The sequence below is a fragment of the Danio rerio genome, chromosome 24, assembly GCF_052040795.2.
Source record: "Danio rerio strain M-AB ecotype USA chromosome 24, GRCz13ab, whole genome shotgun sequence".
NCBI lineage: Eukaryota > Metazoa > Chordata > Actinopteri > Cypriniformes > Danionidae > Danio > Danio rerio.
In genome coordinates, this window is record NC_141044.1 from 19,822,435 (window position 1) to 19,850,177 (window position 27,743).

At 33.5% G+C, this 27,743-nt stretch overlaps 1 long non-coding RNA gene across 2 annotated transcripts in view; it reads left to right on the plus strand.

Annotated features, from left to right (window-relative positions):
- The first annotated feature begins 4,081 nt into the window (after positions 1 to 4,081).
- Positions 4,082 to 27,743, plus strand: part of LOC141380661 (uncharacterized) — a 155,060-nt gene continuing 131,398 nt past the window's right edge. For both annotated transcript variants that reach the window (XR_015524874.1, XR_015524873.1), the window contains exons 1-2: positions 4,082 to 4,130; positions 10,966 to 11,138. This is a non-coding gene — a long non-coding RNA (uncharacterized LOC141380661). The remainder of the gene's footprint in view (positions 4,131 to 10,965; positions 11,139 to 27,743) is intronic.

Here is a 27,743-nt window from a genome sequence, read left to right on the forward strand (position 1 = left end):
CACTTTGAAACAGTGACTCGACTTGTTGATTGATTTGTTGTTTTGTTTTACAAAGCTTAATTTCTCCCTAAACTGTTGGGGCATTAGATCCCACATATACTGTAGACCACAGCGTTTAAGCAGTCATTCTAAGTAAAGACCTCAAGTGCATATGTTGGTTCAGCAAATGTGTTCAATGAAGGGGGCTGCTTTTAAAAGCTGAAATGATAAATGGAACACCCTAAAGTCCTGAAGAATAAATAGACCGACACACATGGTACCCATTTTATGTCCACAGGTTTATATAGATGCCCAGTCCAAAACTGCCAACCTAATACCTTGAAGTCTTTCTCCCACTCCACAGTATTTTGACATAATGCAGATTTGTCTGGGTTGAAATCTGCTCAGAATTAACCTCAGTTGAGCAGATGTGCTTATCAAAGGCTCAGAGCAGCTACAAAGGGTGTACCATGAAATCTATGCTGTTGAATGGGACCCCCTATGGTCTTGTGGACTCAAAGTCAGCATGAAACAGAGGTTAAGATTTTCCCATATAGTGACATATATCAGATTAAAATGGTCCTAAAATTGGCAAAAAAAAAAAAAAAAAAAAATAGGTTGATGCATGCTTTGGGAACTGATTGAATCATTGGAAGTGCAGGACAATGGATGAATGGACAAAAGCAAGACACACTGATGACCTTACAAAAAAGACATTCCATGTGACCAGACATGAAGAAAGGACATTTTAAGGGAGGAGGGAAGGTTATAGTAATTGATAAAAGATTATAGAGGCAAATTATTCATTCATTCATTTTCTTTTCGACTTAGTCCCTTTATTGATCAGGGTCGCCATAGCAAAATGAACCACCAACTTATACAGCATATGTTTTACACATGTTGTACCGCATATCTTTGGACTAGGGAGAAACCGGAGCACCTGGAAGAAACTCACACAAACACAGGGAAAACAGGCAAACTCCACACATAAATGCCATCTGAACCAGCCGAGGATTGAATTAGCAACCTTCTATCTGTGAGGAGATCGTGCTACCCACTGTGCCACCGTGACGCCCTATGGAGGCAAATGAATTTTAACAAAATAGTGAAGTGCCCAGATATATTGTTTTTAACAAGCATTACTACAGTGGTTCCTCGTTATTCGCAAGAGTTACATTCTAAAAATAATCCGCAATAGGTGAAATCTGCAAAGTATTCAGTATTACAATTATTATAGATGTTTAGGCTGTAGTTTACAATTTCTCACTTTTCTCTCAAAGTTGAAACCTTCGTAGAAAAATAAGTCCAGTACTGAAGAATGAAACCAAAGATCCAAACAATTTGATCCTCATGTGTTTATTCCGTAATAGCAGCCGCATAACTTCTACCTTTCTTTAGCACATCCAAAAGTCCAACTTTCTGTGTGATGGTTATAATCTTTCACTGCTTTTTTGGGTGCTACTGCAGGTGCCTTTAACGGTTCAGAATGTTTTGTCAACATTGTGGGGAGAAAACTTGCAAACATACAGCACAGCACTTCAGAGTCACACTGCTAGCGATCGAAGATTTATCAGACACACCTGGGCTAGCTAATCAAGCTCCTACTAGGCTTTCTAGAAACACTCTTACAGGTGTGTTGAGGCAAGTTGTAGCTAAAATCTACAGGACACCGGCCCTCCAGTTTGAGAATCCCCAGTCTACAGCCAATCAGGACGCAGAACACAATACGATGTAGAAAAAAAAAACATGTCAAAACTGCAAGGCTGCAAAAAGTGAACCGGTTTTAAGCGAGAGACGACTGTATATACATAGAAATATAAGAACAAGAGTACATTTTGATATTATGTTAACTAACACACATGACATCCAATATAAGTCCACAAGACTGCAAGTTAACACAGGCACCCAATCTGAAACTAGCACCCTAAATTCAGGCTCATAGCAGCCACAAAGGGGGCACTCATTATCAACCTTCCAAAATCCCTAGATTTTTGTGAACTTGAAGTCCTCGTGATTCTGCAGTTGCTGAGACTTTTATTTCTTTATACTGCTGTACTTCTAACTGAAACAGAATATTTAGTAGGGGGGCAGGGTTTACTTTTTGCACATCATTGCCTCGTAGCAAACTAACGTAAAAGGGGTGAGGTTAAGATTAATGTTGCTAAAATCATTAAACTGATGTCAGCAAGAACCAGCAGTCCAAATGTGTGAGCAGATAGTCAGACTTTGACTGATTTAAAGAAAAGATAGGTGTTTACTAATTGTTCATGTATTTATTCATTTTCCTTTAGCTTTGTCGTTTATTTATCAGGGCTTGCCACAGCGGAATGAACCACCAACTATTCCAGCATATGTTTTACGGAGCGGATGCCCTTCAAGCCGCAACCTAGCACTGAGAAACACACATACATTGTCACATTCACACACACTCACACACACACACATACACACACACACATATACATGCATACATACACAAACACACATACACACATACACTACTACCAATTTACTTAATCTAATTCACCTTGACTCACGATCACGCTTGTGTAGTTTACTAATCTTGTATTGCTCACTGTGTGTTTGGGTTCTTATAGAGGCTATTCATTTGTTAAAATAGCGTTTTTGATCTGCTTTATTTAGGAGTTCTATATCTGTAAACATAGTCTGCGGTGATTAATTTGTCGTATGTTTCTCTCTGTGACCCAGTGCTCACCTCATATTGGTATGCGTGTTGTACAGTAGAGCCGCATGGTTTAACAAACAAGCACACATACTGTACACACGTAAACACATCCATGTCTAACTCAAAAGGTTAAAGGTATAATTCACCCAAAATTGACAATTTACTCACTATTCACTCTTTCTTGAGTGATTTCAAACCTTTAGAAGTTTCTTTCTTTTAAATACTAATGAAACAGAAATACTAAAAGTTCAAACCGTTGATTCCCATAATAGGAAAACATATACTTTGGGGTCAATGGTTACTTAACAATGTTTTTTTTTTTTTTTCAAAATATCTTCTTTTGTGTTCATAAGAAGTAAGAAACCCAAATTAGTCTTGAACAAGAGAAGGGTGAGTAAATGGTGACAGAATTTTCATTAGTAACACTTAATTTTGATGGTTAATTTGAGAATTAGAAGACTGCTTAATATCTGCTTAATATCTGTTGATACTGCTGCTAAACAGACTTTGCAAGTACAGTCAACTTACCCTAACCCTAACGCCAACCCTAACCCTAGCCCTAACCCCAACCTAACACTCTACTTATACTCTACTGAGAATTAGTTAGCATGAAGATGCAATGTCACTTAAATTCAACAAACGGACCATCAAAATAAAGTGACCTTTTCATTTTGTGGTTATTATCCCTTTAAGTCTGCTTTTAAGATGCTAGCTGATTTACAACAAGCTATGTCATTTAATCATTATGAGAACTAAATCACACAATAAAAGGTAAAACTAATATGTATGTTATGTCATCATGTATACTATTAATATTTATGTGGCACAAGGTTTCCTATTGAGAGTCCACTGAGAGTACATTTTTAATTAGATCAATTGTAAGTATTCATTCGTTCATTCTTCCTCGTCTTAATCCCTTTATTAATCTGGGGTCGCCACAACAGAGTAAACTGCCAACTTATTCAGCATATGTTTTACACAGCGGATGCCCTTCCAGCTGCAACCCAGTGATGGTCAACACTATGACGAATTTAGTTTATTCAATTCACCTATAGCGCATGTTTTTGGATTGTTAGGGAACCTGGAGCACCCAGAGGAAACCCATCCGAACATGGGAAAAACACGCGAACACGGGAAAAACTTGAACAAGCAATTTTCTTCTTGTGAGGCGACATTACTAACCACTGAGCCACCCTGTCACCTTAATTTGAAATATTATGGCTAAATAACTATTATTTAGAAGTTTGTAACAATAACTTATAACTAAAACCAAAATTACAAACATAAACCATTGTACGTTACCTGAAAAATACAATTTATAAGATCAAAAATGATGTTTAACTCTAATTTCTACCAGTTTATCTAAGATAAACTTATACTAAGTTTATATAAGATACTTCCTGTTTGACATCATGCTCCAGGAAGTGACATCATTTTTGGTGGAGGGAAACAACAAGCAAGAAAAGTAAGTAGCTCTGAATTTCTTGATTTCTGTGATGTTTTGTTTGTTTGTTTGACTTTAAATAAATCTTTCTGATCCCCTTTGAAAATGTGCTTAAAAAAATGAACTTGTTTGGAGCCTCGTTCTGGATGAGCAATGTTATGCAGCATACTGTTCAATATTCTGTCATACAATATTCTTCTAATCATTGTTTTAATTGCCAAAATATACTGATGTCTTTGGCCTGAACCAGAGGATTTTTAGAAGATTTAGAAGATTTTACACATTCTATTGTTAAATTACAAAAAAAAGCTTGTGAATTGCAGGTATGAGGCCTGTTTATATGAGATGCAAGACCCTGCAGGGTAATAGTGTAAACATATTAGATAATAGTTATCACTGTACGCTACTGAGGAAAAGTTGGTTTTATTTTTGACATTCGTTCAGTGACAACTTGTAACATGCTCCCTGTATTGTTTACCTAAAGATAAAATTCTCATTGTGTTAATATATAAAATGAACTTTAACTCAATTCGAATACTTCCCCAGCAGATTTATTACAATAATAATTTTAAATGTTTTGTATTACAAGGTTTCTAGCATGTTTAATTATCCAATTTGTGGGTTACATATGTGCTAATTCGCTTACAAAAATCTGACCTTTGGATAAAGTTATCCTTTTTAGTAAAAACCCTGTTTAGTTTTTTTCACATATGAGAGAATATGGAAATCTTTTTTTTTTTTTTTTGCATAATTCAGAAAATACTGCGAATAGTTTACATTTGTGTGTTGTAGAATGTTTTCTCCAGTCTAAGTATGTACACTGTAAAAAAGTCCCAGAATTTCATAACATGTACAATTTTTCACAGTAAATTACATTAGTATCACTTTACAGGACTTAACTGTGTTTTTTTTTTGTACTCAGAATCTTATTGTGAAATTAAGGCAAGCACCAAATTACAGTAAAGGTAAACTTATTTTTTGCACATTAGTTTATAAGAATCCCAACACTCTTTTAATTCAACATAGAAATGAATACATGAGTTTTATGCTACAGTACAGTCACTTTTTAGACATTTAGAAATATTTACAGATTTATTGGTATTATGAACTACATCATGGTAATTTACATGGAAATTTACATCCAGTAGCATACAGTGAAAGTTTTGCAATTAATAGCCTTTAGTTTACTTTACATTTAAAGGCGTATTTGTATAATTTTTTTCTCTTTGTAAAAACATGATTAGATATGAATAAAACTGTGAGCTTTTGGTGTTCGTCCACGGTAAAAATATGCGTTCAGTAACTTGACAATTTTCTGTATTTTGTGATCCGTGTTAATTATTTATTTATTTATTTATGCTTTTTAGTTGCATTGTGGGACCTTTATTGTTCCTCCAGTAACGTTTAATGTTGATAAGTAAATTTTAGTGATATTTTTTATAGTTTAATGTGATGTATTGTCTGGTTTATTGTTATAAGTTACAACACAGAAATCTGGTTATAAACTGCCACTGATTTTACTGTTATTTTACAGAATTAATTTCTTCAAATATTATTTAGTCATTCATTCATTTTCTTGATGGCTTAGTCCCTTTATTAATCCGGGATCGCCACAGCGGAATGAACCACCAACTTATCCAGCAAGTTTTTTACCCAGCGGATGCCCTTCCAGCCGCAACCCATCTCTGGGAAACATCCACACACATCCACACACACACATTCACACACTACGGACAATTTAGCCTACCCAATTCACCTGTACCGCATGTCTTTGGACTGTGGGGGAAACCGGAGCAACCGGAGGAAACCCACGCGAAGGCAGGGAGAACATGCAAACTCCACACAGAAACGCCAATGAGCCGAGGTTCGAACCAGCGACCTTTTTGCTGTGAGGCGACAGCACTACCTACTGCGCCACTGCCTTGCCTATATGTAATTTATTATATAATATATAATTCAAACCACTAAAACTATGGTAATAGTCACTTTGATAAAATGCACAGTTGAATTTTCATCATCAAAAGTCGACAGAGAGCAGATCAACATCCCCTAATACAATTCTCAACTGTAAATTAACTGAAAAAAAATGTAAATCATAAAATTGGTGCTGCTAAAAAGCTTAAAAACTCAGTGAAATGTACAGTATGTATTGTATTTAAATGTATGTGATGTAATTAAAGTCTACAGAGACAAACTGATAAAGTTCAACAAAAGAAACACATAACAGTTTATTTAAATTGAATTTAAAAAATAAATAAATAAAAAAGGCCAAAATCTTAAAACTGACAGATGCATGAAAATACAGAGCTTCTGTTGGCTGTGTCTAACATTAAAGGACTTTGTTTTTAACATTGAACATTTACAATTTGCTCTGAATGCATTGAGAAGCAGTGTAAATCAATGCTGGCGCTGAGCTCAAAGCACTGTGGCCTGTGGGGGAATCATTACATTCAGATATGGACACTGTTTGTTTCAGTCAATGCCTGCTTTACCTTCTCTCAGCTTTACTGATCAGCATATTAATGCTCGAGCATCTCACATTACAACAACAAATCGACATAAAAAAAATATCTACGCCTCGGGTTTATGCTTGTTTGTGTGTTATTTGGCTTTTCTTCAACCATTTCTACATTAACTGCTGCTGTAAGATCCCATTATTTATATTTTTGAAGGTTATGGCTTTGTTGTTCTTCTTCCTTTTGAACAATGTAATATTTAGTTCTTTTTGTTTTCTTTGGTTTGCTTCTTCTGTACAGATAAGATTTTGTTTGTGCTTCTGTGTTTATTTGCATTTATGGAAAAAAGATTTTGCCACTCACAAAATAATCATCAATCACCAGTGTAAATAATGCAGTAAACTGTAGCGCAGTAAACAGTAAAGCAGTAGCTGACATTATTTATTTATGTTGCGTTGCATGCTGGGAAAGTTTAGTCCTCGCAGTGGTTTGAATATTGAATTAACAGTAGCAGAAATATAAAATTATGTAACATTTTGTTATGAATTGAGCATGAGTATTTCTTTCTTTCTTTGTTCTGCTATTAATTTAAATTCTGAAAAATGTGAATTCTAATGTATATTATTATTGATTAATATATAATGAATATTGTTGTTATCTTCAATCAAATTAGACACTTGTATGTTTTATTTATGTATAAATCCTGTATTTGAATGCATGTATTTGTTTGTTAGTTTTTATATTGTTAATGCATCTAGAAATTCAGAATTATTATTGGTTTTTATTCACTATATTTTATTTAACTTGCAGTAATATTGGGATTAGTTAAAAATTATGGTTATTATCTAATTAATCCATAACTATTGTCAGAGTCATCTACTGGAAAGGATCTTTCTCTTGCACTTTTTTATTATTATGTTGCTGTTGTTGTTGTTGTTGTTGTTGTTGTTGTTGTTGTTGTTGTTAATAATTAAACTAAAGTTACTTTCCCTTTTACCTATGTATAATTCCTATTTAATTATTTTTTCGCTTGTTATTAAAGATCATTTAAGACATGTAAACAATAACAATGCTGCTAATGTATTTTCCTATTTTACATTTTTTATTTCCAAAGCTTCTGAGAATTCAAAAAGGTTCACATGTTGATAAATAATGTTATGAGAGCTGTTTTAATGTTAAGTTATGATTGAATTGCCTCATATTTCAGTTACTGTATGAAATAGTTTAATAACAAGCAGGAAATGCCAATGACATCACCATATTGAAATAGTCTATTATGTTAAAGTATAAGGGAAATTAAGAATTATTATTGATTGTCATCCATTCACTCATTCGTTCATTAGTTTTTTTATTTTCAGTAGTCAAAGTTTTAATTATTTAAAATTAAAATGTAAACATAAATTCATTTAATCATTCGTTCATTTTCTTTTGGGCTTAGTTCCTTTATTAATCAGGGGTCGCCACAGTGGAATGAACTGCCAACTTATCCAGCACATGTTTTACGCAGTCATAACCCATCACTGGAAAAATATAAATATATTTTTTGATATACAGTATTTATTTATAATAAATATTATAAATAAATGGGCGGGTGAGGTTTTAAGGAGGGGCCATGGTCCTGGTCCTCAATACAAAAAAACTGTGATGACATCAGAATACAACAATGCATAATTAATTTATTTACATTTAATAAATTATGGTCATTTTCTAATCATTCTATAAAAATGTTCACAGTTATCTACAGTAATTATAATAATTATCATTATTATTAAAGTAAACAGATTTTTATCAATCCATGATAATAAAAAACAACAACAATAATAATAGTAATAATAGTAATAATAATAATAATAATTATTATTATTATTATTATTATTATTATTATTATTGTTGTTGTTGTTGTTGTTGTTGTTGTTGTTATTAATACTACTACTAATAATAATAATAATAATAATAATAAAAATAATAATAATAATAAGTATCTATAATCTATAACTAATTTCACTGTCATGCACAGAGAATTATCCCTGACTTTCTCATCATTCACTCAGATGCACCGCTGCCATGTTACAGTATAAAACCAGCCTGATCTCACGAGAAAACATAATTATTTTACGTTTTGCCAGTTTAGTGGCTAATTCGTACGAATTCGTACGAGTTCAGTCGTACGAAATGGTACGATTTTAAAAAAGAGGCTTGGCACCTGACCCCACCCCTAACCCCAACCGTCATTGGGGGATAAGCAAATCGTACTAAATTGTACGAATTAGATCGTACAAATTCATACGAATTAGCCACTAAATGAAAAAGTTACGAATTGCAGTGAGATTGGGTTGTATAAAACACTTTCTCAGAAGCACTGCTTGTCTTCTAATATTTACCAAGTTATCCTTCTGACTGATCTCAATGAAAAAGCTTATAAATGAAACACAAGATAAAGGCCAGAGTTTTTAACCTTCTCGAGAAGTATGTTCTCACATCACTTTTGAAAAATCTGTGAGCTGTATGGAAAATCATATTACAGGAGAAATGGCAGTAAAACAAATGGGCTTAGGACTGCACAAAAACTTTGTGTGCTCCCATTCTTTCACTCAAAAACCTATAGCTCAGATTTCTGTCTCTTTGTGTGGTATTTTAAAGGATGAGAGCAGCAACACTCTGGGATTTTTGTATTTTTCAGAGAAATCACAGTAGAACGTCAGCATAAATTTGCTTATGAGTTGTTCAGAATTTTTGCTTGCCTCTGTCTTGTTCTTTTAAACCTGCAGTACATGTACATAAACATCATTCGCTTTGCTTTTTTCACTTATTCACCTCACTTTAATTAGAGGTTGTGACCTCTATTACAACAGCTGCTGTAGGGAACAAAAATGGCCATAGTTAATTTACTTTGTCCCAGTGTGTGTTTATGAGTACATGTGTACACAATTTAGGTTATATAAGATATGTGACAGCCAAATAATTATTGCCTTCCATCCATTTTACACCTTCCAATGTCACACATTCATTTTTTCAATGTTACAATTTGTGATGTTAAACAACAGTTCAGTAAGCAACAACATTTTGTCCCCTCTTAGTCACATTCATGTCATTCCAAGTTTGTGTGACTTACTTATTTAGGTGGGAGACAAAATGTCATCACATGTCCTGTTCAAGCTCAGAAAGAATCCATATCTGACAAATTTTACATGTGTATATGCAAATATTAAATTATTTGGTCTCAGAAATCTGTTCACAAATGTGACTCCTGAGCATTTCCAGTGTTATGGATGTGGCATTTGCAGTAAAAATACTAAAACATTAACTCACATAGAAAATTATATTGAAACATCTATTTATATTATCCAAAACAGCTAGCCACAGAGTTAAGAGATCAGAAAAATATCAATCTGTAAACATTTTTTAGATTTCAGGTGAGGAAAATAAACATGCATTATGGATGTGACAAAAAAGTATGCAACAACCCAAAAGAAAACTGCTAATCAAAAGGATAAGAGTTAGCTCTTTATAGAACAAAACTTATTGATTTTATTTTATTTGACATTTTTGCATTTATAAGGGAAAAGCTTGGTTATGAATGTGACATCTCTCTGTTAAATATGTGACAGATGTGAAATTGGTACTTGTGTGACTTTGGTAAATCTAATATAATTGTTTGAAAACATTAACAGAATATTTTTGCAGTACGGTAAAATACAAGCCAATACACACACACACACACACACACACACATACAAAAAAACTTTTTCAGCTTTCACTATTTTGGTGAAACTTAATTTTTTTCATGGCAAGGTTGACATTTGCATAAAATTACTTGCATCTCATTCTCAGTGGTTTACAGTGGAAAGGTGTATTTTGTTCACCTAAAATTCAAATCTGTTGTTCATCTAGACACCCTCAGACTATCCAAAATGCAAATGAGTTAATTAGAAGAACAATAAAGAAGATTTAACCTGAAAAATGTGGTTCATGGTTAATCAGCTACCAGCACAAACAAATATATAAATAAAAAACATGCAGAACTTAATATTACTCATGACTCCTGCTGACACAATGAGATCTTATGAAGTTAAACAATCAGCCTGTGCAGGAAACTGAAGGTTATTTCACGTGCAACATTAAGACTTGAACATGTGGAGACAATTAAGTTAATCCGAAAGCATGGAACATTCATTCATTCATTTTCTTTTCGGCTTAGTCCCTTTATCAGGGGTCACCACAGTGGAATGAACCACCAATTTATCCAGCATATGCTTATGCAGTGGATGCCCTTCCAGCTGTAACCCAACACTGAAAAACACCCATAAACTCTTACATTCACACACATTCACTATGGCCAATTTAATTAATTCAATGCATTATAAGTGAAATTCACAAAAGTGATTTTGTGCCTCTTTTAGGATGGATACAGCACCATTAATTTTCAGAAGACAGGCAACACAAAGTGATGCCATGTACAAGTAAATGAAGAAGAGAAGCAGTCCATGAATTGAACCCTGAGGCACTCCACAGCTAAATCTTGTGACGTGGACAGTTCACCCCTCCAAGACACCCTGAATGACCTACTTAAGAGGTAAGATCTGAGCTATTGTGGGGGACAGTTGTCATGAGATGCCCATTTATGATGCTTTTAGGTTTTTGTTTTATTTATTTAGTTTGAAAGGACCTACTTGTATTAGAAAAAGAGGGACAGGCACAATTAAAAAAAAATTATGTATATATATATGTATATATGTATATATATATATATATATATATATATATATATATATATATATATATATATATATATATATATATATATATATATATACGTATATATATGTATATATGTATATATATATGTATATATGTATATATGTATATATATATATATATATATATATATATATATATATATATGTATATATGTATATATATATATATATATATGTATATATATATGTATATATATGTATATATATGTATATATGTATATATATATATATATATATATACATGTATATATGTATATATATGTATATATATGTATATATGTATATATATATATTTTTTTTATGAGCAACACATCATGCTTCACTCAAAAATAACTCACATAAGTTTGCAAGAACATGAGATTAATAAACGAAGAAAGATTACAATTTGTTTGGTGAACTATCTCTCTGAAGTCTTTTGATTTAGCCAGAGTTTTTTCCCTGAAGCTGTGTCAATGTGAGGCTGTTGATGATTGCTGTCAAAGAGAAATAATTCACTTGCTGTACTGAATACTCGAGCAATTTACAGTCCACGGCCTGTGTGCAGCACTCATGGGAAATGGATGTTAGCTTCCTCTGCAAAAGTGCCTTATATCAGTGAGATTAGCCATCTTGACTCTGACACTCCATCCCTCATGCATTTCATGACCTTCTGATCCTCTCCGAGATGGTTTCTACTAGAGTTCAGCAACAGTACTTGCTACATTTGTCTTCACTACCCTTAACTACTCCTTTAACTCCAGTCCAGGTCAGCAAACTGTTTGTCAGCCGATCCATCTGAATGCTGATTCCTCTGCGCTTTGGCCACTTTTGTAGTAGGCGTTTCATCGATTGTGGTTTTAAAACTTTGCTGGCCTTACATGAACAGTATAGGCTTCATCATCTCTAGCTCTTAATGTTACATAACAGGAATGGTTTGTATTTTAGTTTTCATTTCTTTTTATTGTTTTCTCTGCTCACCTGAAGTGCAGCCTTCTCATTTTGCTCCCTAAAATGTTGTCTATAAAACAATATTAGTATTATCAATTAATTACGAGCAGCAAATAACAAGAAAATGTAGTTTTTAAATTTACTTTTTTTGTTGCTGCCAACTTTTAATAGTGTTATGACTGTTTTCATACTGCAAGCTGAGACTGCATTCAATTATTTTATTGCATACACATTAACCCGCCTCTCACAGTGACATCGCTATCTCTATTGAGTGGATGGGTCTGCATGCCTGAGACTGCATGCGCCTTGCATGTGCCAATCTGCAGCCATTTACTATTGCACTTTTTTCAGGTCATTATTGCTGCTTTCACTTCTTTGGTCCTCAGCAACAGTGTTATCGCTAACTGATTTGTGACGGGATACCAATTTTCTCAAATTGAGGTCACAGTTGAAAAGGTTTACCTGTTAAAAAATTATTATTTTTTTATTAGTGTACTTAAAGGGCCATGAAACCCTCACTGTCTAGGCTTGGTGTTTTTACACCTCTAGTTTGAAAAAAGTCAGGAACGCGGGTGAGTCCAGCTTTGCTTATGTGGTAGTGTTGAGTGGCGAATGAGGGAAGTTTCATTACAAGCACATGCTGATTTTCACAGCAGTGAAACAAACACAGACTTAGGGGAGATAGACAGTGACTACGTTTACATGGACATCAGTAATCAAATTATTTGCTTTAATCTGAATAAGACAATAATATGATTAGGGTGTTTACATGAGTTGCTTTTTGAATATTTCTTTCATGATCTTGTTTAACATGCACATAATAAGATTAACGCCATTGCGTCATCAGGCTATTTACATTTCCTCTGGAGTTTCATGTAATTTTGGGTGTTTCATTCTATATTGTTGACTTTAACTGCAGTTTGGCACTTTCACTTTCATTCAGGAACATTTCATGTATGCCCCTATGACAAACAAGATATTAGATGCGAGGAACTGCTGGAAGAGTGTAGTTATAATGGAATTTTTGATACAGCATGCCATATCGGAGAGAAAAAAAAAACTCTGCCTTTCTTGAATCGCGTCAAACAGCCGTGTGTATATATTATCCTGTCAGAAAATGTGGCGAAAATCCTGCATGATGGTAATAGTTTGCTTTGAGGTGTTTACATGATTACATTTGAGAGCAGCATTTACAATGGATCTTTCAGTCCATAATATTGTAGTGATGTTAATGTATTGTAAACTTAGTATTTAAATCATGTTGACTAAGGCATGTCTTTAAAAACTGAAAGAGTACAGCTGTGGATACTAACTAGCTTTGCCAACTGAATAAACATAAAAAAGAACACTAATCACACACTTACCAAATCTGTAGTGTAAGGACAGTGGAAGATGAGTGGCAAATCCAGATTTCACTGTTTCCAGATGCAAAAAGCTCTCGGGTAAAAAATTTCCTTACAAACATATTTTTGCTGCATGTTAGCAGACCACTGTAATCCACAAGTATGGACCCACACGCGATCGATGCTCCCATTGTGGGAAAAATGGAAACAACATCTTTGTTGCAATACATAAACACAACAGTGACGACCAATGTCTCCCAATGAACAATTCTTCTTCCACTTGTTTTAATTACGGTTGGCAACACAATGTGGCATCTGTCTGAACACTGTAACAGGAAAAAATGCACCTTATACACAATAGAACCTGGTTCAAACCAAGTCTTTGTCATGAAATAATGCTGAAAACCAAAAGACATCACACTGTACCTGCCGTCACAGACATCCAGCCTTCATCCTGGAATTTACACAAGGATCTAATTGCTGTGACGTAGCTTCAAAATTTCTTTTCAAACTAGAAGAACGAATTAGCTCTAAATAACACAAAAACAACCAATAATCAAAATGTTTTTTGTTTTTTTAGAAAAGTTGGATGCACTATGAAAAAAACACTACATGAAAAAAAAACATACAAACTGCAACAGTTAAACTGATCAGTTCAAGTTTAGTATTTCATGATGAGGACATTCATCTAACATTATTGTCCACTAACAGTAAATCAAGTTTGAGCACCTATTGCATGACTTAATAAAACAAAACTGTGTTCCTGTTTGTCTCAAGGCCCTATGTGGTGCTCTCAGATTTTATCTTTCAAATATATAGCAATGTTTTATGCAAAATATAATCTCCTCATTTTGCTTAAGAGGCCCTGCTGTCAGTCAAACTGTTAATAAATATTTTATACTGCTTTTTGTGAACCAGTCCAAGGTTTTCAACTCAACTATAACCTAACCAGCGCTGTGGAAATCTCTGCACTGCCCAAATCAATAATTATTTCACACAAGGAAAAAAGAAACAAACTTTGGAGAACCATAGCCTGCATGGCCCTTCATCGGCAAATGGCTGTTTAGCTCTATATAATTATATAATTGTTACTAAAAATACTTGAAATAGTCTTTTATCACTAATTTAGGTGCTTATAGGCAGCTTACTAAATGAAAAATACATAAATAAAGCTTGTGTCTAATGTACTTCAATACTGATTATTGTACTTCAATACTGATAATTGTTAGTTGTAGCCATATTTTCTTTTTTGTGCTATCTCTACTCAGCTATTCAAGAGTTTTGCCAGTTTTCATGTCATACATTGCCCTGTTGACATATTTTAAGTTCCTTATATATTTACAACAACACTTTGTGATATTTTAAACTGGTCTGGTTCAGCAAATGATAGTCACCTCTGAGTGAAATATAAAATGGGTTGAATAAAAATATCTAAATAATCTCAAGAAACATTGCATACATAATTTTTATTTTTTGTGTTTTAAAGGGAGAGTTCACACAAAATTGCATTTTGTCATCATTTACTACTTGTTCCAAACCTTTTTGACCTTATTTTTTCTGAACATGGTTGAAGATATTTTGAAGAAAGCTACAAAGAAACGGTAACCATTGACTTCCATAGTATTTACGTTTCAATAGAAGTCAATGATTACAGGTTTTTAGCTTTCTTCAAAATATCTTCTTTTGTTTTCAACAGAACAAAGAATCTCACACAGGTTTGGAATCACTTAAGGATGAAAAAATAATGAGTACATTTTCATTTTTATCAACTATACCTTCAAGGTAAAAAAAAAAAAAAAAAAAAAGTTAATAAATAAATTAAATGACTTAAACCCTCACTAGCTTTTCTGGAAAAACGTAATCTGTTAAAGTTAAATAATACAAAAATGTAGTTCTTTTATTATAAATTTCTTTTCTTCGCTCATCACCACCAAATGTCATGGCTGTTTTCAGATCACACTGAATTGTCAGACATCCTTTAATTAGTTTTCTTAAATTCGCAACCGCACTGTCAAAATGTGACACATTTCCAAGTGAATCTAGATATTCAGCAGTAAGGGGAAAAATCACATGAAGTCATAATTATTTGTTGACAGGTTATTGGAAAGTAAGCTTGCAAAACTTTTTCAGATAAGAAGCTGCACTTAAAGGATTAGAAATAACTGGAGGAGTTTACAAGATGGCCACAAAATGAACCGACTTGCCTTGACTTGATAACGCGTACTGAAGATTCATGCAGAACATTTATCGAGAAGGCTAATAGAGTTCATTTTGATTTCATCTTGCCTTTAATGTCATACTGCACACGAGCAGCTCTTCGCCAGCCTTGACCGGCGTTAAGGTGAAGCCACGAAAATGATTTTTTCCACAGTTCTTAGCCATGTGTGAGGTTGCTGATGCCACCACTATTGTTGTCACCTGCTGGGAAGCACAAAGCAATTTCTGGGAAACACAGACACGCTGTGAAGTGCGTGGTTGAGGCTTAGTGTGTTTGTGCGATGGGATTTGTCAAATAGAATTCTCAACACAAGGAGATGAAGGAGAGATTTCAGCCGCAGTGCACGGTTCCCTAGCTGCCGATTTCACTTTAAATATTCCTGACACAATAAGCAGCGCTGTCAGTCAGCAGAGCTGCTGCTAGGATAGAAAAATGGACACAAGCGAATGCAGCTTATGTCAGACTTGCAGAGCCAGGAGTTTTGTCTTTGGTCTTGATGATGAATAAAACAATGCAGAGTTTGCATAAAGATAAAGTCAAGTCTAAAAATATCAGAGAGCTAAATCTGAGATTTAACATCGCATAGATAATGTTTTTGATAGAGTTTTGTTCTTGTTTTTTTTAAGGAAGGAATGTTATGGTCTGAATAAATATAAATATTTACAATTCTGTCATGTTTTATCAGATATTCTTGGTCACATTGAAGTTTTCAAACTTTTGTGTTCTGTTTTGTCTGTTCTTAGTCTCTGCTAAAGTCGTATAAAAGACTTTCACAATAAAACAGTCATGACTTCTGGGAAAATCTGATTGCATTTGGTCAACAAGTGAATGAGGGATAAATGTTCATGATTTTATCATTTTATTATTGTGTTTATCTTTCAAAAATGTCTAACATTTGTTGCATATTTTAATTACTGAGGAACCAAAACAATCATTCAATAAAAAATAATTATACTATACATATGAAAATGAATTTACAATTTCAATAAACCAAGTTTTCAATAAACCATAATTTACTTGCATAAACATTAATTTTCAAATGTAACCATTCATACTTATGTTTATCAACACAATTCAGTCCTAAAATTGTGTTGGATGTTAATACAAGTTTTTCACAGTCCTTTAACTTCCAGGGTTGCCAGGTTTTTACAGCAAAACTAGCCCAAATGCCAGTCAAAAACAGCACAAAATTATCCCAATGGGCAATCAAAACTAGCCCAATAATATTAAAACTTAAAATATGCTCCTAGATCATTTGAAATCATCATTAGTAATTATACACGTTCAGGCATCATTAAAAAAATTACCTCATCCCCACGTCACACCTGTAACAGCACGTGCTTTTCTGCTGTGTAAACTATCAGTCAACCTTCTTCCTGCTCTCTATAATAAAATCTGACAAGTGTCTGTAACGAGTGAAAATGGGGTCCGGCTCCTTTAAGAGACCTCGTCTTTGTGTGTGTGTGTGTGTGTGTGTGTGTGTGTGTGTGTGTGTGTGTGTGTGTGTGTGTGTGTGTGTGTGTGTGTGTGTGTGTGTGTGTGTGTGTGTGTGTGTGTGTGTGTGTGTGTGTGTGTGTGTTTGTGTGTGTGTGTGTGTGTGTGTGTGTGTGTGTGTGTGTGTGTGTGTGTGTGTGTGTGTGTGTGTGTGTGTGAGAATGTTGTCTGCGTCTATGTGTGTGTAAGTGAATGTGTGAACGTTCTGTAATAAGCGTATGTGCACGGAAGTTTTTTATTTTTTATTTTTCTCTGATGCTCAGATTAAGTTATTTTCTGTAATATATCGTGACAGAAGAATAAAGCACAAGATGTGGGATGCTACCTGTGTGAGCCTTGATTTATTATTCTGCTGCTACCACGAGTCAGGTGAGCTAACCTGTATTTTTTTTTACTCTATGTGTTACACGACGTCTTTCATATATATCTGGAATATGCAGGTGTAAGTAATATGAATCATCCACATATCTTTTGCGACTTTATATTCTGAGATGTGAAATGCTTGAAAACCTGCCTGAAGACAATCAATGCTGTCGCGCACACACATAAGAGACACAAACGTGCTGGTTGAGTGTGTGTGCGTGTGTTTACAGCAGTTTGACTGATAAATAAGTCTTTGAAGCTAAATCGTTTGCCCGCAAAGCAGCATTTCTCATTGTTTACATTGTTTCTCATTGTACAATGCCTCTGGCCACGGCCCTTACCTGCGCAGTTTGGATGCGCAGTAAACGAATCTTTGTGATCTCACAGGGGGGCGGAAGTATTTGTTGTAATCCCCAAAATTCGTTCATTGTAGGCTTTGTTAAGCTAACTCTGTAAAAACTAAGGTCTCCCTTTGCATCTTTGCATTGAACTTAGAACTTTATACATTCAGAGATGTTGTTTATGTTCACACAGCTACATTACACATCAACTTAAGTTTAAAGTTTAGCTGCTTTTACCCCTTTAAAGCAATCCAAAGAAACTGCATTTCTAAAAAATGCGGGTAATGCATTCCATAATTTAGTTCTAACAGGGTTGAGCTTATTCTCTAAATGAGTTATGGGTGTGTTTTGAGATCAACCGATCAGAGTTTTATCTTTTATTTCCTTTAAGAGTCAGTTGCGTTGCACTATTGTGCATTTAATTTTTTCATGGTGGACTTTGTAAGTGGAAAAACTGAACGCTTCACTACTGAAAAAACAGATAAACAGAGCATCCTGCAGAAGAATGAAACAGAAGAATGAGCCTCCTCCAATTGAGCTTTACTTTCTCTTTCTCTCTTTCGTGGATAAGGAAATGGTGTTGAACGCACATGCATCCATTAGCCTACATAAATAATTTTGTTTGTTTAAAACTATTTCTAAATTCAGTTCTAATTTCCAGCAAACAAATAAATGAACAATAATAATAAAATGTGGTCAAAATTAGTTATTTCCAAGTACACATGCTATGCTTCATATGGTCCAAAACCTGACAGGTGGGAAAATCTAAGCTTGTTTTTACTAAACTGTTTACACATAAATATGTGTTTAATAAATACTACTAATAATAATAGTAACATTATACCAACCAGATTGTCATGAATAAACTAAAAAAGCCATTTAGATTAAAAAAGGCATGAAAGCAGTGATTTTCATGTTTATGTAGAAATTAATATTTTGTTATATTTTTATCTTGTTATTAGTTTTCATTTGTAATATTGAAAATCATTTAAATATTTGCATATGGCTGTACATCCTGCGTGTTTTAAGCAATGTGTAAGCGAGGCACACGACTAATGCGCTCTGCACTGGACTTAGTGTGAAAACTAGACCTGTTTTCAGCTGGTCTATTGCACAGTCTGTTTTAGTTCCTCAAAGTAGCAACGTGCCAACAATGCACCTTAACACACCCATGAGTCCACAAACTGGTGCAAATGAATTTGCTATTTAAGCAACATGGTGGAAAATGGAAAAACTAAGATTGCGTTGGTCTGAAAATAGCAACACATCAGGTCAAATCATCTTGCGCCTTGTTGCACTGGGTGTATGATAAGGTCCATAATGTTTATTTTGCTAGAGCACATTGATGTTCTGAAGGTGAATAATAAATCTGTACATGTAAATCCACTGAAAATACAACTTTAATCCAAATTTAACCATCTGATTTTACTCTGGAATAGCAGTCCTTCTCAGTTTGACAGCTTGGACGAAATATACTTAGCCACATCCCTGCAACCGATAGTTTGCTATGAGTGTAAGATGAAAGGGTAAGGGCAAAAAAAAAAAAAAAAGCCTGCCCCCTGCTAAATATTCTGTTTCAGTTTGAAATATGTTATAATACTAAAACAAAAGTCTGAAGCAACTACAAAAAAAAATTAAGAAGTGATTAATAACATAATTTGGCAAATAGAAAGAAAGGCAATTAATTAGAAACTCACTCTAACCCATTTTAAGATTGCTAGAATAAAATGATCAATAGCGCAGCTTGTGATAAAGTAATAAATCCATTAAATTAGAAACATCACTTTCACTGCTGTGCTCCCTTACCTTTGGCAACTATGTTATATCTTCATAAAGATGTGATTTGAAAGAATGAGTCTCCAGAATGGGAAAAAGTCGTCGTCTTTGAGTAAAAACAGTGATGGCAGAGGTGCGTGAGGTGGATACTGAAACAGACTGAAGTTGATCAGAGCCAAAGACAGACAGATGATGCTCATCCCCACAGTTCTTCTCATTAGACATCTGGACCCACAGGTGGCTGAAACAAGCCTGGGATTCAGCTGCATGAAGCTTTGGTCCAAATCCCACAAGCTTCCTTCCACCTCCATCCCAAACCTACGTGCCAATCCCATTTAAAGCACTGACATTTCTGATTACCAGCTGCAGTGTCCATTTCCCCCTCATCTCTTTGGCTTTTAGAAAGGTGAATGAGAACTGTTGTGTTGTGGCTCTGTCTGCTCACTCTTTGGCAGCTCATTGAGGGCTCAGTCATTTGCTGCCTTTTTGGGGAGGGGAGGGGGGGTGTTATATGAGAGCTTCTTTCAGTGGCCGTTGAGAACAATCTATGTTTGTGCCTAAACAGACAGTCTCCTAAAAATTGCAATTATCATTATTTACTCCGCTTTATGTCATTCTGGACCTGTCATTCTTTTCTTCTGCGGAAAACAAAAGGTAGAGTTTTTTTCAGGATGATTCAAAATGTCTTAAATTGGAAGATATTATTCTAAGTTATTTCTGAATTGTGATCCTGGACCACCCAGCTGTTCATAAATGTCCATTTTTAGCTTTGTTTTAGGAAATTGTGATTTACACATCACATGAAAACAGAATAAATAAGATTTGGATTGATGTATGGGTTTTGTGATACAGTGCTCAGCATAATTGAGTACACTCTATTGTGAAAACGAAAATTTGTTATAAATTTCTCAGTGGATTTGGGTAATATAAATTGGTGCGTTTAAACAAAACAGAATTATTAAACAGATTATTATTAAAATAATATTTTAGTCACATAACATCTTTAGAAATTGAAAGATGACACATTTAAATTTATGCAAAATATTGTAAAAATATATTTTATTTTAAATATACAGTTGAAGTGAGAATTATTACCCCCTTGATTTATTTATATATATATATATATATATATATATATATATATATATATATATATATATATATATATATATATATATATATATATATATATATATATTTCCCAAATGATGACAAATGACAATAACTTGCCTAATTACTTTAACCTGCCTAGTTAACCTAATTAACCTAGTTTAGTCTTTAAATGTCACTTTAAGCTGTATAAAAGTGTCTTAAAAAATATCTAGTAAAATATTATTTACTGTCATCATGGCAAAAATAAAATAAATTTCTTCATTGGAGATGGTCTTTACTTAATATTTACATAAATAAAAATTTTACATTTTGACATACAATTCTCGGCTTTTTCCACATATATTTCCATGTGACATACTGCAAGAATAACCAAAATATTACCTTACAGAATATCTGAAGATACTAGACAAAAAGAAAAATTCTAAACATTTATACGAATGCTTGATTAAAGGATAAACAGCAGAATTTGTTATGGAAAATGCTTTAAATTACAAAAAATATATATAATAAAAAAAATAAATAAATAAATAAAATATAACATTTAAACAATGAGATTACCTGATCAAATATAACATAACCAGCAATGTAACCACTAACCAGAAAAATATTTTAAATGAACTTTCCTTGTATACAGCATAATTAACAATTTGCAATTAAAGAAAAAAAATGTATGCTTGCTGTTCTACATAAATTATTATATAGCTTAATATATTATAGGGGAGATGCATTGAATTGTTTAAAAAAAAAAATTCTAAACAGTTGTAATATTGCTTCAGTTTTTTAAATAAAACGTTTGAAATAAATAATACTTATAATAATAAAAAATTATATATAATTATATATATATATTACTTTGATAAACGAAAATTAAAAAAAAAAAAATTAAATTTAAATTTGACAAATTTATCTGAACAATACTTAAGGTTTATTTTCTAAAGAATAAATAAAAAAGAATTATGAATTACATTGCTAAAATTTTTAACATTATTAAATCTCTTTCTACCAGCAGCTATAAAGCTTCAAAATTACTTAAAAGCACTTAAAAAGTGACCCATATGATTTAAACACTTGATTTGGATGAGGTTTACTATTTTAAAATATGCATGGACAAGGAAAGCACTAAAAAGGGGGATGACTAAAAGGGGTGAGCTATTTTTGCACCTGACCATACTGAATCAGCATTTATTAGAAGTTTTCAAATCAGATGAAAATTTTAAGAGAGGAGAGTATATAAATTAATCATGGTATGTGTTTTATTAGTATTTGCCCTACCCATGATGTGGGTTTTTGCACCATTATTTAACATCTTAAAAACTTATATTAAATACTTTGCTTGAACTGGCTGTAGTTGTTGCAGGAGGAGGCGAGACCAAGAACAGATTGCACATGGTACAAGATCATTCAAACAAATTGTTTGGCAGATACAGTCTGTCTGTTTTTATTTGCTTCAGGAATTAAAAGACAACTTATAACAAACAACTTAGATGAGTCTTGTAATACCAGCATGATCTTAGTTATCTTAGTATGGGATGATAGTATGAGATACTTGGTATGAGAGATCATGTGTGTGCATGTAAATGACATGGGAATATCTATAGACCATATTCATCTTATTTAGCAATGTGGAAGTGCACTCTTTTTCTGCTATTGTTCTAGAACTTGTGAATGATTTGTCTAAGGGGAAGACAATGAGATCTTGTCTTTCGCCTGAACTGTCAAAAAAAGGCAAAACATGCATAATGTGGACTATCTCACGTAAATACAGTTAGGCTTCTATAAGTAAAGTTAGAGGGAGGGATGCAGTCTAGTTCTGAACTCTTACATTTTTGCAAAAGGTTTTAGTCGTTGTCCTGTTTCCACTTATTAGGCTTATTAGGTTATTATGTCTGATTATTTGTTCAATAACTAAACAAATAGGTCCTAATAAAATAAAATATTGGGTTTTTTTGTGCACTTTTACACATTTGTCTAAATTGGTATTGTGCCAATTATTTTGGTAAATCTGACCCTAAATCCTTTGTGAGTCAATTAATCATGTTCAGAATGACTCATATATGTGTCACACTCATCATATTCAGTAAATTATGACAGAGAAATGATAGTGAAGATTAAAAAAAGGATAGTTCACCCAAAAATTAACAATTCTCACTATTAAGATTCTGTGGGTTTAAATAAAAAAGGAATCAGTAAAATAAGTTTGGGTTTTGATTTAAGCAGACATTTGCAGAAAGTGGATGAGACTTCAGTAGTACATGTTGTTGGTGTAAATCACTGAAAAAGACCACCTGTGTCTCACTTTCGATGTCATTTCTTAGAGGGAAACATCAGAACTAAACTAACAGGTGATCCATCAGGCCTCTGGGCTTCAGACACAGGCTCTGGAAGTGTGTCGCCTCTGATGTGGATCTCCAGACAAAAAGACTGCTGACAACTCAAGCTTTCATCACTCGTCTTGCTTGTTGCTTAACACAGCTTGTGTATTAAGTGTTCATGTTGTGTTCTTGAACTAGTTTTCCTGAGTAACCCGCTGTGATGATTGTTAGACAGAATACGCATGCTTTCTTGCTGTTTCTTTGACTTATAAATACAGCTTTAGGCTTCACTTCAGGCTCAACACTTTTATGCAGTCAATGTTCTTTATACAATAGTTGACTTGGAATGAGACTTTAAATCGTATTGATGGTACATTAAATGTCATTTTAATTATAAATGATAAAACTTACCTTTATTGTTAATGTCATATTGATTAAAGATAACATAAGTAAGCACATCAATCTCTTGAAATGAAGGTTTTTTTTTTATAAAGGGAAAACAAAATACAATGGGCTCCCTCATTTTTGCTGAATTGTTGTGTTTTAGCTACATGAACTGGTTTTTAAGGTCATGCCACATCGTCTCGATTGGATTTAGGTCAGAACTTTTACTAGGCCACTCCAAAGTGTTCATTTAGCTTTTTTTTCAGCCATTCAGAAGTGGTCTTGGTGGTGTGATACTGGTGTGCTTGGATCATTGTCCTGCAGCAGGAACCCATTTTGCTTCACCTTGAGGTCACTAACAGATGGTCAGACATTCTCCTTCTGGATATTTTGGTACACAACAGCATGGTTCCATTTATTACAACAAGTCTTTCAGGTCCTGAAGTGGCAAAACACACTACCACCAACACCACCACATTTTACTGCTGGAATGATGTTCTTTTTCGGAAATGTCATGTTACTTAATGGCACACATATTGAAACACACACCTTCCAATAAACTTTAACTCTTGTCTCATCAGTTTACAGAGTAGTTTCCCAAACATCTTGGGGATGATCGAGGTTTTTTCTGGCAAAACTGAAACAAGCCTTTAGGTTTTTGCTCAGCAGTGGTTTCCATCTCGGAACTCTGCCACACAAAACCACCGTCACTTTCTTATGGTGGAGTCATGAACATTCACCTGAACTGAAGCAAGTTAGTCCTGCTGTTCTTTGAATGTTGTTATGGGATCTCTTGTGACCTCTTGGATCAAAATTGGGTAATTTGGTTGGCCAGCCACTTTTGAGAAGTTTTCCACTTGTGCATGTTTTTGCCATTTGTAGATAATGGCTTGTTATGCTGTAATGGATCAGAGGGAAACCTAAGGCGGATTAACAGAAAGAAAGAGTAATGATAACTTAAACAAACAATGTAAAAGTTGTTCAGAGCAGAAATGTCATTAATATCACCACAACAGAAGAAAATCAAACAAATAAGACTTAACTTCAGTTGTTAACTGAAATAGGATGATGGCGATGATGGTAAACACAGTTTAGGAATCAAAAGACGAGATCACAATCAGCATAACAGGCAAACTGATGAGCAGCCAGACAGGCAAATGGGATAAAACAACTGGTAGGGATATCGAGCTGAAGAGAAAAGAGTCCGGGTTCTAACAAGTAGATCAGACAGTGCATGAATGAATGTTCCAGGCTTATGTAGCGTGAGCAAGTAATTTAATTTAATTTATTTATTTATTTGTTTATTTATTTATTTATTTATTTATTTATTTATTTATTTATTTATTTATTTATTTATTTATTTATTTATTTATTTATTTATTTATTTATTTATTTATTTATTTATTTATTTATTTATTTATTTATTATTATTATTTTTATTATTAATATATATTTAATTGCAGTCTTTATTTTTTAATGGTTGAATGTCAAATTGCTAATATATATACACTTTTGTTACAATTTACTATTTGTGAAAATTTTAACATTACACATTGCATTATGGTTTTTAGATAGTACTTGAGTAAATACCTGCATGTTATTACATCTGTAAATAATTTATGTAATTACATTGCACTGTTGACCATCCCTTACACCTTAACCCACCCTTACACCTACCCATATTATCAAAACTGTTCCTAAACCTCCTACCACCTCAAGTGCACAAGAAGTTCAATACAGTACATTATGAGTACAGTAAGTATATTAAACTTTTTAAGTAAGTACCTTATAGTTAAGGTCATTTAATATGAAGTGGGACTACAGTGCTCAGGATATAGGAGTACACCACTCAGAAATCTCTTTTAAATTCGTATTTTCAATAGGAAGCAATACATGTAATATTATATGTGAGCATATACATTAGATCAATCTATACTGAAGCCAAAGCTGGAGCTTATCTAACAAAATAACTTACGATAACTGTCCAAAAACTAGTACACCCAAATTTATGCTATAGAACAATATTAAATACAAATTTAAAAAAGAGGAAAAATCAAAAGAGGTAAAAAAATTTTTAAAAATGTAGTTGAGATTATGAAATTTATTTATTTATTTTTTTGCAAAATTTAGAATTTAAATGTATGATACTTCAATTACGAAATATGTTTGGAGACTAAAATATTATTGTAAGAAATATATCTGTTTAACAAATTAATTTTGTTTGAATGCACCAAAATACATTGCCTATATTCACTGAGAAATTAATGAAAATATTCATTTTTAAAATGGGGTGTACTCAATTATGCTGAGCACTATATATATATATATATATATATATATATATATATATATATATATATATATATATATATATATATATGTATATATATATATATATATATATATATATATATATATATATATATATATATATATATATATATATATATATATATATATATGTGTGTGTGTATATGTATATGTATGTATATGTGTGTGTGTGTGTGTGTGTGTGTGTGTGTGTGTGTGTGTGTGTGTGTGTGTGTGTGTGTGTGTGTGTGTGTGTGTGTGTGTGTGTGTGTGTGTGTGTGTGTGTGTATATATATATATATTATTTATTTATTCTAATGGAAACTAAACCACCTTTTTGTGATAAGATGGTGAGTAAATATAACAGCAAGTAATCCTTTTTGATTGAAGTATGCCTTTAAGGTTGTTCAAAAAGGCTTTCCAACCATTGATAAATGACTTACACTGTCATTCACTGTCAGTGAAGTACACTGTTGGGATTTTCTTAATCATAAATTCATATGGAACTATACTGTCTATTCCATTGAGCTCAGAATGCACTGACAAGGCTCAGCTTACATGATCTCCAGAGAGAATGAACATTTCTGTGCCATTTAAAACACGGAAAGCCTCCAGTAAGAAAGACATCTGCCACATCTTAAATCCTATTGTGTGAGGATATTCTTTGTGTCTGGTGATACATTGTAAGCTTAATTCATGGAGAAGATTGTGTCTGTAAAGATGTGCTTAAAAGTTACCTGTCAAGTGAGGCATAAATATTGCATGATTTTGTTGGTGCTGTGTGTAATAAGGTGTTGTTCAACAGAAATGGAGATGGGTTAGCCTTCTGCTTCTTTTGTCTGTCCCAGATGTGACCTAATTTAAAATCCCAAATTAATCTTGGATCTGCAGACAAAAACAGGGATATTGAATGAGCTATTTTTTTTTCGTTGGTTAACAGTCTAAACTTGAAATATGCTTGTTTCATTGACAGCTACCCAAACAAAACTTTAGTCATTGCAGTTTGATTTTTTTATGTTTTTATTTATTTTTATTTTTTTAATTCAAATTTTTTAATGCAACTATATATCTTTACTTTACTGATTCCATTCAAGAAGCGAAACTTGTATAATATTTGCATTTATTCCACACAGATGGATATATTTCAAGTGTTAATTTATTTTATTTTAATTTAAAACAAATTCAGCATCTCTGAAAATTAAAATATAACCTAAGACCAATACAAAGAAAGGACTTGAAACATGAAAAGTATGAGCGTGCACAGGATTTAATACTTGGGGCTCCTTTTGCCTGAATTACTGCAGCAATGAGGCATGGCATGGCTTGGCATGGCATGAAGTGGATCGATCTGTGGCACTGCTCAGGTGTTATGAGAGTCCAGGTTGCTCTCATAGTGGCCTTCAGCTCTTCTGCATTGTTGAACGCGAGTTTGCTGGGCAATTAAGAACAGGAATACCATGGTTCTTGAAACTGGTAACTTTGGCACTGTGTGGAGGTGCCAAGCCCTGTTGGAAAATGAAATTTGCATCTCCATAAAGTTGGTCAGCAGCAGAAAGCATGAAGTGCTCTAAAATGCCATGGAATAGAGCTGCGTTGACATTGGACCTCAGAAAGCACAGTGGAGCAACACCAGGGCATGACACGGCACCCCAAACTATCACTGACTGTGGAAACTTTACGCTGGACTTCAAGCTACATAGATTGTGTGTCTCTCCTCTCTTCCTCCAGACTCTGGTACCCTGACTTCCAAAGGAAGTGCAAATTTTACTTTCATCAGAGAACATAACTTTGGACCAATCAGTAGCAGTCCTGTCTTCAGCCCAGGCAAGACGCTAAGAGA